Raw genomic sequence first — 13,137 nt, forward strand, 5'->3', positions numbered from 1 at the left:
CTAAATCATTTCTTTTATGTACATTACAAAAAAATTATGTTGTAGTACTGTAGGAAGCCAGAAAAATATATGTAAATAAAAAAAGTAAAAAGTATTGTACCAAAGGGACACCTTCATCGGGCAAGTTTACAAACCAATGATTGAGACAGGAACACTACATTTTAGAAGATGTTATAAGACACTTGTATATGGGATAGATGAGATAATGCATCCTAAAATTAAGATAAATTAGTAACACTTTTTTTGTTTTAATACAGAGAAAGAGACAATAGAGGTAATGAGGATCTGGAGTCAGTCTACCGAAGGTGTGAATTGTGGCCATGTAGTGGGATATTTATCCAGGTGTTAGATTGAGTTTTTTTGCCAAAGACTTGAAAGTTATTATCACCATTAATTCCCAGATTTTTCTCTTTGTTGTTCTTCAAATGACTTTTTGGTATAGAGACTTTTAGATCTATAATTCTGCCCTGGTCCAGAGAAATATTTTTCTGCACCTTGTACACAGTATCACGTACAGGTATATACAGTGGGGAAAAAAATATTTAGTCAGCCACCTATTGTGCAAGTTCTCCCACTTAAAAAGATGAGGGAGGCCTGTAATTGACATCATAGTAGACCACAACTATGAGAGTCAAAATGAGAAAATAAATCCAGAAAATCACCTTGTCTGATTTGGCAAGATTTATTTTGCAAATTATGATGGAAAATAAGTATTTGGTCACCTAAAAATATGCAAGATTTCTGGCTCTCACAGAACTTCTTCTTTAAGAAGCTCCTCTGTCCTCCACTCCTTACCTGTAGTAATGGCACCTGTTTGAACTTATCAGTATAAAAGACACCTGTCCACAACCTGATTGATCAGTGACGTAAAACTCCAAATGCTGCTCTATTAATACTCATGACAGAAGCTAATCCTCTGCAATATGGATCAATAGATTTTCAGTATCACTTCACTGAACTCTGAATGGGTCGCCCTCCCGGGACTGTGGGGTACTCGGTCTCTCAGAAAGGAATGTCACAGCAGCGGTGACCCGGTCCGTGGCCCTGGGCGCCCATGTAAAAGGGGTTGAGTTGGGAATAAAGTTTATAGATGAATGATTTGTGACGCCACCTGAGGTGTTCGGCAAGGGAAGTGTTAAGCCGACGCTGCATGCAGATCCTCTGGGACTGATGGTGTAGTGCAGCTATAATGTTGTAGCCCTCCACAGGCAGGGCTGTAGTCCCAGGGCAGTGTAGATAAAGGGTTAGGAAGAAAGTGCAGTGTTTGGCACAGAGATGTAGCAGTGCTGAGGATGTTGCAGGAAGGATGCAAGGACACAATAGGGTGCAGTTTCTTTACCTTTACTTGGCAAACGCAGTCCAGGGTCCTGATTACAGATGGCACAGGAGCAGGCTAGCCTGGAAGCAACTCAGGAATCTCTCTATCAGATGGCTTGTGTAGTCTCCTTCCTAGCGCTGGCTTGAGGCACATCCAGTGCTATGTTACACTGAAGTTCCTCCTTCTTATCTTCTCTTAGAACTACCTCGTATGGCAGACAGCTGTAGCCCTCTATCGCTCTTGGCTCACCGGTCGCTATTGTGCCTCTGAGTCTTAGGTGGGAATAGAGCATTTACAGCTTCCTACTCCTCTGGTTTCTGTTGCAGGACCTTCAGTATCCATACAACCTTGGAGACCAGGCTCCAGATCATGCGCTCTCACTGGGAGGGAGCTCTCTTTCCTCTGCTCAACCTCCAGCATCTCACTCCACGTCTACACTCGTTGCCCTCCTCACACTAACTATTTCCCTTCCTGGTCCTCAGAGCGCGCTCCTCCCCCAATCCTGGTTCAGAGCTGCCTCTGCTGGCCTGGAGTGGGAACGTGTTGCATGACATGGTTAACTGTTAGATAGACCCTTCCTTGCTTCCAAGCATGACATCACCCTCCCTGGAGGAAGGCAATGCTATTGTGGCGACCATACCCCTGGGGGCGCCACATAAGCAGTAGACAACAAACACAGCTCAATTACTGTAATTTCAGGCCCTGTACATGGAGTCCCATACTGCAAAATATATCTCCTTTAGAGCCTACTATATAAAAAAAAAACCCCATCCTGAAGTATATTTCTCCTTTCTGTCCCCTCTTTATATAGTCCATCCCATAGCATTTCTTTTTTCCTGTCCTCTCTATGTACATCCATCCTGCAGTATATCACTTCTTTCTATCCCCTGTATGCATGACGTATTCTGCAGTATATCTCTCCTCTCCGTCTCTTCTTTAAAGTCCACTATATAAAATGCCTCATCCTGCATTACATCTCCAATTTTTGTGCCCTCTTTATACAGTCCATCTTGCAGCATATTTTTTTCTGTCTTCTCTATGTACAGCCCATCCTGCAGTATATCACTTATTTCAATCCCCTGTATATATGACCCATTCTGCAGTATATCTTTCCTCTCAGCCTCATGTACACTATCCCATCCTACAGTATATCTCTCCTTTCAGCTTCTCTGTTTACAACCCCAACCTATAGTATATCTTCCTTTTAGTTACCAGTACCAGTGTAATGAGGGAGGCTTCGCCCCTTTCCATAACTTTAGCCTTTACAGTAGAAGTTCCGATCAAGACACAACACAACTATACTGTTAGGAAGCCAGCTGAGCTAGAGACTGCACTATGCAGGATCCACCAGGGTCCCTGGAAGTACAGAACAGTTCCAATGGTAACTGAAACGTGAATAAAGCCCAGAGGGGCATGCTGAGAAAGGGTGATATGTGCAAAACGGTAGATTTAAAAATTGGTTATATTGACAGAAGTGAATAAATATGATATTGTATATTTTAAATTTGGTGTCTATGTATGAGAGTAGTGGTAAATCTGGGAATTTTTTTTCAGTCTGTGCTCTATGAGAAGTATGACTTTAATATCAGCAATAGTTTTCCTTAGTATGTTCATGTGGGGGTTGTAGGTGATCACTGGAGCCATGGCTTTTGTGGCTCTGTTCATCTATAACAAGAGAATTGTATCCCTGTTATAGAATTGTATTCCTAAGTAATAGTAGGCATTGTTTTTATCTTCAATATCTGAACAAAACAGAATGTATCTGTTTGGCTGTACATTGATGGATTTCTTTTTGTGTATTGGATGAAAGAAATTCATCAAATGCTGGATGACCTGTGGATTTATGGTGAATTGATTCTTGTATGAAATGGTTTTTGACGTCTATGGTTTTGTCCAACAGATGCACATATTTTAGATTTTGTGAAGATGAGGGTGGATTTGATAATTGGGTGGAACTTCATGAAGTTTTTAGGAAAAGTCATCAGATCATCTTTTGAGTCTTTCCAGATTATTAGTAGGCAATCACTGTTACAGAAGCCATAAAAATATTACCATATCATGTTGACATTTTCTTTATCATAGTGCTGCCCATACACTTCAGTTATAAATCTTTCTCAAAAGCATTCATGATGGAGCACAGACTTAGATTAGTTGCAGGGCTGGCTTTGTTGCTAGATTTCTGTTGCTGTTTTTAAAGGAACTCAATAGCAATGCCATCCTCATAAGGAATGTTGGAGAAAAGAGTGGCCATAGTGGCTAATACTGCGTCTTCTGAAAGTGGATTTAGGGCTTAAAGTTTGCAGAAAATATCTGCTGTGTTCTGGATATAACTAGTTGTGCACCTCACCAGTTGTTTTATTTTCTCTCACCAGCTCAAGTGAAGATCCTAATGCCAGAAATGATTGGTCTCTCTGGATTGTGGTCTTTATCTATTTTATTGACAACATCCTCAGCACTTTGGCAAAAGTCAAAGAGGTATAACAAATGGTGCAAATACTAGGCCACTATTTAGTTAAGATCATAATTTTATTAATTTTCAAGAAAACAAAAGACTTACACACTAGAATTTGTATTAAAAAAAAAGCTAGAATACCTCAGGAACATGCACTGGGGAGCACTGTAAAGTTATTGTAAACTGTTTACAAGATACGTACGTGTCATAATACATCAATATATTGCTTAGACTACCTCATAACCTGCTTATAACTTTATTCAATGTTCCGATATATTAGGCTAGGTGACACTTTTCTCACAATTCATCAGACATTAAAGGATGGTGTCTTATTTATCATTTTTTTTATTTACACTGCTCAAAAAAATAAAGTGAACACTAAAATACCACATCCTAGATATCTCTGAATGAAATATTCCAGTTGCAAATTTTTATTCATTGCATAGTGGAATATGTTCAGAACAATAAAACATAACAATTATCAATGTAAATCAAAATGAATATCCCATGGAGGTCTGGATTTGGAATGATACTCAAAATCAAAGTGGAAAATCAAATTACAGGCTGATCCAACTTCAGTGGAAATGCCTCATGACAAGGAAAAGATGCACAGTATTCTGTGTGGCCTCCACGTGCCTGTATGACCTCCCTACTGTACAAACCTGGGCATGCTCCTGATGAGGAGGCAGATGGTCTCCTGAGGGATCTCCGCCCAGACCTGAAGCATCTGCCAACTCCTGGACAGTCTGTGGTGACGTTGGTGGATGGAGCGAGACATGATGTCCCAGATGTGCTCAATCGGATTCAGGTCTGGGGAACGGGCGGGCCAGTCCATAGCTTTAATGCCTTCATCTTGCAGGAACTGCTGACACACTCCAGCCACATGAGGTCTGGCATTGTCCTGCATTAGGAGGAACCCAGGGCCAACCGCACCAGCATATGGTCTCACAAGGGCTATGAGGATCTCATCTCGATACCTAATGGCAGTCAGGCTACCTCTGGCAAGCAAATGAAGGGCTGTGCGGCCCTCCAAAGAAATACCACCCCACACCATTACTGACCCACTGCCAAACCGGTCATGGTGAAGGATGTTTCAGGCAGCTGATCGCTCTCCATGGTGTCTCCAGACTCTGTCACGTCTGTCACAGTGTGAACCTGCTTTCATCTGTGAAGAGCACAGGGCACCAGTCGCGAACTTGCCAATCCTGTTGTTCTGTGGCAAATGCCAAGCATCCTGCACGGTGTTGGGCTGTGGACACAACTCCCATCTGGGGACGTCGGGCCCTCAGATCATTCTCATGGAGTCGGTTTCTAACCATTTGTGCAGACACATGCACATTTGTGGCCTGCTGGAGGTCATTTTGAAGGGCTCTGGCAGTGCTCCTCCTGTTCCTCCTTGCACAAAGGCGGAGGTAGAAGTCCTGCTGCTGGGTTGTTGCCCTCCTACGGCCCCCTCCACGTCTCCTGGTGTACTGGCCTGTCTCCTGGTAGTGCCTCCAGCCTCTGGACACTACGCTGACAGACACAGCAAGTCTTCTTGCCACAGCTCGCATTGATGTGTCATCCTGGATAAGCTCCACTACCTGAGCCACTTGTGTGGGTTGTAGAATCCGTCTCATGCTACCAGGAGTGTGAAAGCACAACCAACATTCAAAAGTGACCAAAACATTAGCCAGTAAGCATTGGTACTGAGATGTGGTCTGTGGTCCCCACCTGCCGAACCACTCCTATATTGAAGGTGTATTGATAATTGCCAATAATTTCCATCTGTTGTCTATTTCATTTGCACAACAACATGTGAAATTAATTGTCAATCAGTGTTGCTTCCTAAGTGAATAGTTTGATTTCACAGAAGTTTGATTTACTTGGAGTTATATTCTGTTGTTTAAGTGTTCCCTTTATTTTTTTGAGCAGTGTACGGTATATATGTGTATAATGATAGACGGTGTACCTATAAAGCTCTCATATTCTTAAATGGAACCTGTCAGCAGGATTGTGCTCAGTAACCTCCAAAAACTGTCAGGTCGGTGCAGTTATACTGATTAAAATGATACTTGGGTTGATGAAATCTGTCTTGTGGTTGTTTAATCTTTATTTTCAGTTAATGATCTGCTTGTGCTTCGGGGCAGGGCTGTGGGCTGGGCTTTATATGGTGTGCTGCTTATATATTCATCTGTATGGAATTATGACAGGTCACTGATCCCTTACTGACCTGCCCCCTAGCTTACATACTGCATATCTTATGGTTGGAAAAAAAAAATTACATTCATCAGGCAGGTCGCAGCGGCGACGCCTGCGCTCTAGCATGATAAGGTGGATAATATGACTGTTTTCATGTTATTTAGGCATATAGTTTTGTTGTAAAAAAAAAATGCTACGGAAGTGGCTCAGAGCTTAGCAGTGGAAGGTACTCCTTAGGGAAATGGACAAAACCCACAGCAAGATGTACCTTCAAGGATTGACAAATTACCAAACTTTGTATTAGGTGAAAGTTACTCCCATATACCTCCCCTTGGTGAGTGCATGTGAGGGCTGATTGTGGGATGTGCTAGGTTTGTTAGAATTTTATTAGATCTCCAACTCACAGGATATATTGGCCCTGGAGGTCCCAGGTAGTAGATATCACCGTCATGTTTTTTTATCACAATTTGACCTGCCTATAAAGATGAAATATGGCATGGATAGCACATCCATTCTACCAATATTAAGTTGAAGGGGTGCTGCTTATTGAATGGGTTATGTTAATTCCATTGCTGCGACGCTGAAAATATCTCCCTTAAATATTGCACCAATCCAAACTCTATTATTCATCACTGACTACTGGTCCCATAAAGTTTCAGTACCGTGCTTTGACCAGCAGAAGCTCTATCCCTGGGAAATGTACTTCCCCGCCTCTGTGTAAACGTATGCCAGTCTTAGTGTCTGGCTGTAAAAGTAGATCCTGCTGTAATTACCTGGTCACTACAGGCGGTCCCTACATCAATAGACGTTGAAATGCTAGCTCTTTCTCTCTTCCCCAATTATAATTAGTTTCTTCCTAGCTATAAGTAATACAATATGTTCAATATGGAATCCTATTTCAATGGAGGTTGAAGTGTTAGTTATTCCTCCCCAGGTATAATTAATTCCATATGTTCAATGTGAGGGTGATATGTCCCCTATCCAGAGATGTCTTCATGGATTTTACTTTTACTCTATGACATTCTCTATGAAAAGGCCACTGACTGAAATGTTGGTGGACGACTTGTCTACAGGAGCACAATGAGTTTAGCATCCGAAATCAGACATGTCCAACTGACATTTGCAACGATCAGTCGGCTGAAGCCCCCATGCACATTGGACTGTCAGCCAAACTCCATGTGTGTGCAGAACTTTAGTCATCACTTCTATTACTTCTGTATCTGTAACAAAAATCTCAGTTTTATTATTATTATTTATTACAATTATTATAACGTAATTTATTCCATGGCGCTTTACATGTGAAAAGGGGCATACATAACAAGAAACAAGTAAAATAGTCTTGAACAAAACCAGTTACCGATTGGTACAGGAGGAGCGAGGACCCTATCTGCGAAGGCTCACAGTCTACAAGGGATGGCTAAAGATACAATAAGTGAGAGCAGAGCTAGTTGTTTGGTGGAGTGATGGTTACTGCAGGTTGTAGGCTTGTCGGAAGAGATAGGTCTTCATGCACCTTTCGAAGGTTTCCATGGTAGGCAAGAGTCTAATATACTTGGGTTAGTGAGATCCAGAGTAGGGGGATACTCGGGAGAAATCTTTATTATTTTAAATTATCTCTAGTATGCATCACCCCACATACAAAAGTCTTGTTTTTTGCAACAACTTCTAAATGATGTCCTTTTGTCCCAGTTATTCATTTGCAAAAGTTGACTGAAGAAGGAGCTTCTGTACTCCAAAAGATTGCAAACATGATGTTTTTGGTTAGCCAATAAAGGTATCACACCTGTCAGACCCTGCTGACTGTCAGGTACTCAACGGCAGCAGCGAAGGAGGCTGACCTGGACGTCTGGTGCCGGGGGAAAGCCCATGGCATCGGGGGGCAGCAAGCACGAGCGGTACTAGAGGTGCAGAGGCAGCTACAAGAGAAGGCATACAGGACCTGCGGTCACATGACAGCGTGTCAGAGGAGGTGGGCGGAGCCTAGCACCACTGTAAGGGGTGACAGCGTGGGGCTGCTGCGGCTCTGGGGTGTAATTGCAGGAAGTAGTGGAGGTTCCAAGAATGTTAAAGGGGTAGCAGAGACAAGAGTAATCACACAGGACAAAGTCAAAACAAACAGAGGGTGGTGCAGCACATAGGGGCAATCAGAAGGATAGTCAGAATGTAGCAAGAGATCAGATAACAAGAACGGGCAATAGAAGGTACAGAAACAGCAGGCAGGAATCACAACGGGGACGGAACCAGATCAAAAACAGACAACAGTACAGCCACAAAGCACAGTAGGGTCAGACACACTCAGCCAAGGGTCAGAGTATAAACGACAAAGAATGGTCTCACAGTGAGGCTATAAAAAGCCTCCCAGGACCCAGAAAGAGGCCATCAGGGTTAACCCTGCAACTACCTAATCCGAGAACCCAGTAAACCATGACAGTACCCCACTCTCAATGGGGGGCCTCTGGACCCCCAGGTATCTCAGGATTCCGAGCATGGAATACCTGAACCAGACGGTCGGTGTGTACTGATCTGGCCAGCACCCAAGATCGGTCCTCCGGACTGTACCCCCTCCAATGTACCAGATACTGTAAGGACCCCCGCACCCGCCGGGAGTCTACGATGTGTTGTACCTCAAATTACATGTGCCCATCGATCCAGATTGGGGAGGGACCAGCACCTGGATCTTCTACCACCGATCCCAAGGGTTTGAGCAAGGATCTATCGAATACGTTGTGGAGTTTCAAAGAGGGGGGAGGTGAAGATGATACGCCACCAGGTTAATTACCTCGATGATCTCATAGGGACTAATGAACTTAAGCCCCAGTTTGGCGGAGGGCACGCGAAGAGTTATATTCCGCGTAGAGAGCCACACCTCGTCTCCACACTGCATCATCTGAACAGGGTCCCTTTTTTTATCCGCGAAACGCTTATAATTCTCCTGAGCCCTGGAAATATTTAAACAAACTTTTGACCATAGACCCCTGATTTGCGTGACACAGTCCTTCGCTCCTGGACAGCCCAAATCTAATCACGAGAATTCACCAAAATCAGGGTTCAAACCATAATTAATAAAAAATGGTGACCTACCAGTTGATTGATTTGTACGGTTGTTGAAGGCGAACTCTTCTAACGGAAGGCAGCACACCAATCGCTTTGCAGAGCAGAAGTCAAACATCAGAGAATTTGTTCAAGCGACTGGTTGGCGCGCTCCATTTGCCCATTACTCTCCGGGTGGTAAGCTGAGGAAAAAGATAAAGATATCCCCAACCTTTTGCAAAAAGCCCACCAAAATTTAGCCACAAATTGTGCCCCCCTGTCAGATACAATGTTCATAGGCACTCTATGTAACCATATAAGCTGAGAGAGGAAATGCCAAGCGAGGGTCTCCGCTGAAGGTAGACTTGCCATAGGTACAAAATGCGCTAACTTAGCAAATCTGTCTACAATAACCCAGATTACCGTGTTACCCTGGGATGAAGGAAGGTTGATAATGAAGTCCATAGACAAGTGGGTCCATGGTATTCCTGAAATTGACAAAGGCACCAATTCCCTGGCTGGCCGGCAATGAGACCTCTTAGAAGGGGCGCATACCCCTCACGCAGCGACGTGCTTCTTTATATCCAAGGCCATCAATAGACTCTAGCTACTGCCTCTCTCATGGCAGAAATGCCTGGGTGAGCACTCCGTTTTGAATTGTGGAACTCCCGCAAGAGTTTGGTGTGTAAATGCTGAGGAACAAACAATTTGTTTTCAGGTTTGGACTTTGGAGCTAAAGATTGAGCCCGCACAATCTCCCGCTCCAATTTTGACGACACTTCGGCTATAACGATATTGGGTTGAAGAATGGAGGACAGCGGATCAGGGGCGGATAGCAACTCAAAACTGTGACAAAGCATCAACTTTCACGTTTTTAGACCCTGGATGAAAGGTTATTGAGAATTGGAATCAGAAAAAAGGGACCAACGGACCTGCCTAGGAGTCAGTCTTTTAGCAGACTTAATATACTCTAGGTTTTTGTGGTCAGTGATGACCGTGATGGGGTAAACCGCCCCCTCCAAAAAATGCCTTCATTCATCGAACACCAGTTTGATTGCTAAGAGTTCTCTATTACTTACATCGTAATTCCTCTCGGCCTGAGAAAATTTTTTGAAGAAATAAGCACAAGGTTTAATGTTAGTCAGAGAAGTAGATCCCTGTGACAACACTGCCCCCACCCCCACCTCCGAAGCATCAACTTCATCCACAAACGGCTTGGATGAATCAGCTTGCACCAGAACAGGAGCAGATGTGAAACAGTTTTTCAACGTTAGAAAAGATTGTTTGGCTAACGGGGACCAGTTCCTAACATCTGCCCCTTTCCGTGTGAGATCTGTGGGGGGGTTTTACTATCTGAGAAAAACCTTTGATGAACCTGCAATAGTAATTTGCGAATCCCAAGAAGCGCTGGAGTCCCCTAAGGTTCCGAGGCTGAACCCACTCCATAATGGCTTGCACCTTCTTGGGATCCATCCGAAACCCCTGTGGAGAGATGAGAGAGAAAACCTGATTTAAATCTGGTATCACTGTAATCACAAAGACCCGAACAATAAAGCCGTCTTATCAATTATACCACATGGTGAACCTTGCAAAATATGAAAATAAGAACTATTCTTATACTGCTGTTTGTTTGTTCATTCTGCCTCCCAAAAATTGGAATAAGACTCGGGTCACTCTGGTTTCCGTGCAAATCCCAAAAACTGTGATTCAGACAAAACCCCTGAAGGAACCACTCATTTATCATGAAATCATAGAATGTTAAAGTTGGAAGAGACCTCAAGGGTGATGGTGTCCAACCCCCTGCTCAATGCTGCGCAGTATTCACTAAACCAGCTCAGACAGATGTCTGTCCAGCCTCTGTTTGAAGACTTCCATTGAAGGAGAACTCACCACCTTTCATGGCAGCCTGTTCCACTCATTGACCACCCTCACTGTCAAAAACTTGTTTCTAATATCTAATCTGTATCTTCTCCATTTCAGTTTCATTCCATTGCTTCCCATGTTTCTATGTGCATATAAGAAGGATGATCCCTCTACACTGTGAAATCCACTCAGATATTTGTAGACAGCTATTAAGTTTCCTCTGCCTTTTTTTTGCAAGCTAAACATTCCCAAATCGCTTCTCATAGGACATAATTTGCAGTCCGCTCACTCTCCTGGTAGCTCTTCTCTGAACTTGCTCCAGTTTTTCAATGTATTTTGAAAAAATGTGGTGCCCAGAACTGGACACAGTATTTCCAAAGAGGTCTGACCAAAAAGGGGTAGAGAGGGTTATTATCTTCATATGATCTAGACTCTAAGCTTCTCGTAATATGTCCTAAAACTGTGTTTGCCTTTTTTACTGCTGCAATCACACTGACGCATGTGCAGTCTGTGATATATTAGTATACCCAAGTCTTTTTCACACGTGCTGTTGCTTAGTTCTATTTCCTCCAATCTGTAGATGTAATTTTCGTTTTTCTTGCCCAGATGTAGAATCTTGCATTTCTCCCTGTTAAATACCATTCTATTAGTCACTGCCAATTGTTGAAGCTTAACTAGATCCATCTGAATCCTTTCACTGTCTTATGAGGCAGAAAGAGTCATTTTTGGACTATTTTTCGCTCACAAGTGTGATACAGATGCCAGAGTACAAAGTGTATACATCTGCCTCAGTAGGGTGAGTGGTTTCTTTGGGGATTTCATCTGAATTGCATTTTATGGGATTTACACAGAAACTCCGAGGTAAGTGCTCAGCCATATGCTGTAAGTGATCCAAAAAATATTATGTACCCTAAAATGTTACCAATAAAACCCACCAACTCATCCCACATAAAACCAGCCCCCACCCAAATCCGTCATTTTTCACTGGAAATATAAAGGTTCCTGCGTTACTGGTAGAACAAAGCCTATGGAAAAGTGACCTTGCTCCTATCCCCTCAAATAAAATCCAGTGAAATCTGTAATTCCAAATCCAAATCCCCCCTCCTTCTAATCCCCACTGTGCCTATATCGCAGTAAGCAGCCACATGTTTCACATTATTGTAGCAGTGAAAGTGTTAGACTTGGGTAGCAAGAGTGGACCCTCTGGGTCACGGTACCGGGATCCCTGGGGCGAGCTGGCCAGGTGGTGCCGACCCCTATACAGGGACTGTTAGGAGCAGGTTTGAAGGAGTCGAATACCGTGACAGCTGGCACCAAGAGGGGCGGCTCAGGAACGAGAAAGACAGACAAGGCCAAGGGACAGGAGTGACTGGAGTCGGGAGTGACTGGAGTCGGGAGTGACCAGACGGAGCCTGGGTACCATAAGGAAGGCACACGATAATCAGGCGCCTCCATAAGGGAGGAGCCGCCTGATATACCTGTGCAGGAGCTTGATTGGTGCTCGCTCCACAGGGGTGGTGCAGAAGGGGTTAAAAGGAGAGAAGGGTGCGCGCCCACGGCCTAAGGCGCATACCTATAGCAGGAGCAGGAGCCGGACATGAGGAGGAACCCACGTGCTGAATCCCCGGGGCTGCAGGACGGGAGGCTGAAGGTGTAGCGCGGCGGCCAGAGCAGTAAGCGGGGATTTGGGGAGAGACCCTGGGAGCAGCAGCAGGAAGGACGGGACCCGGTGAGGTAGTTGGCGCCGGACCCAACCTGACAGGCGGCGCCGGTAATGGCAGCACCGGCGTGACAGAGAACTTAATTTACAGGGTGCATGTCTCCGGAAACACAAGCTGGGTACAATGCCTAAACATTATGGGGGCACAATGTATGGGCCAAAAACTGGCATATTTGCAATTCATCAAAATAAAGGATGGTGTGAATTTTAAAAAATTCTCACTGCAGCTGTAGATTAATTCATAGAGGTGCAATTTCTACAATGGGGTCACTTTTGGGGGTTTTCGACTGATCTGATGCCTTAGGGGGCTCCACAAAAAAGTAGCCTGCAGACTATTCTAGAAAAATCTGCACTCTAAAAGCTAAATAAAGCTCCTGCCTCCTTTACCCTGATGTGGGGGTCTAATAGTGGTTTCCGATGGCATTATTGTGTTCAGGAGAAATTGCGCAATAAATGGTGGGGTCCAGTTTCATTTATTAACCCTTGTGTAACTGACAAATTTGCAGCAAATAAAAAAAAATACATTTTTACCACTAAAATGTTATATTTCCACATCCCAGTGTTATAAAATTC

The 13,137-nt window shown here is 43.8% G+C and overlaps 1 long non-coding RNA gene across 2 annotated transcripts in view; it reads left to right on the top strand.

The window, feature by feature from the left end:
* LOC141098993 (uncharacterized) overlaps positions 1-13,137 on the top strand; it is a 73,854-nt gene that overhangs the window by 14,877 nt on the left and 45,840 nt on the right. The window contains exon 1 of one of the 2 annotated variants that reach the window (XR_012234400.1): positions 3,685-3,793. The exons of the other annotated variant lie outside the window; for it this stretch is intronic. This is a non-coding gene — a long non-coding RNA (uncharacterized lncRNA). Of the gene's footprint in view, positions 1-3,684; positions 3,794-13,137 lie in introns of those variants that run through there. 2 annotated transcript variants of the gene reach the window in all.

This window comes from Dendrobates tinctorius, unplaced genomic scaffold (assembly GCF_039654945.1).
Source record: "Dendrobates tinctorius isolate UK_male_01 unplaced genomic scaffold, ASM3965494v1 ptg000097l, whole genome shotgun sequence".
Taxonomy (NCBI): domain Eukaryota; kingdom Metazoa; phylum Chordata; class Amphibia; order Anura; family Dendrobatidae; genus Dendrobates; species Dendrobates tinctorius.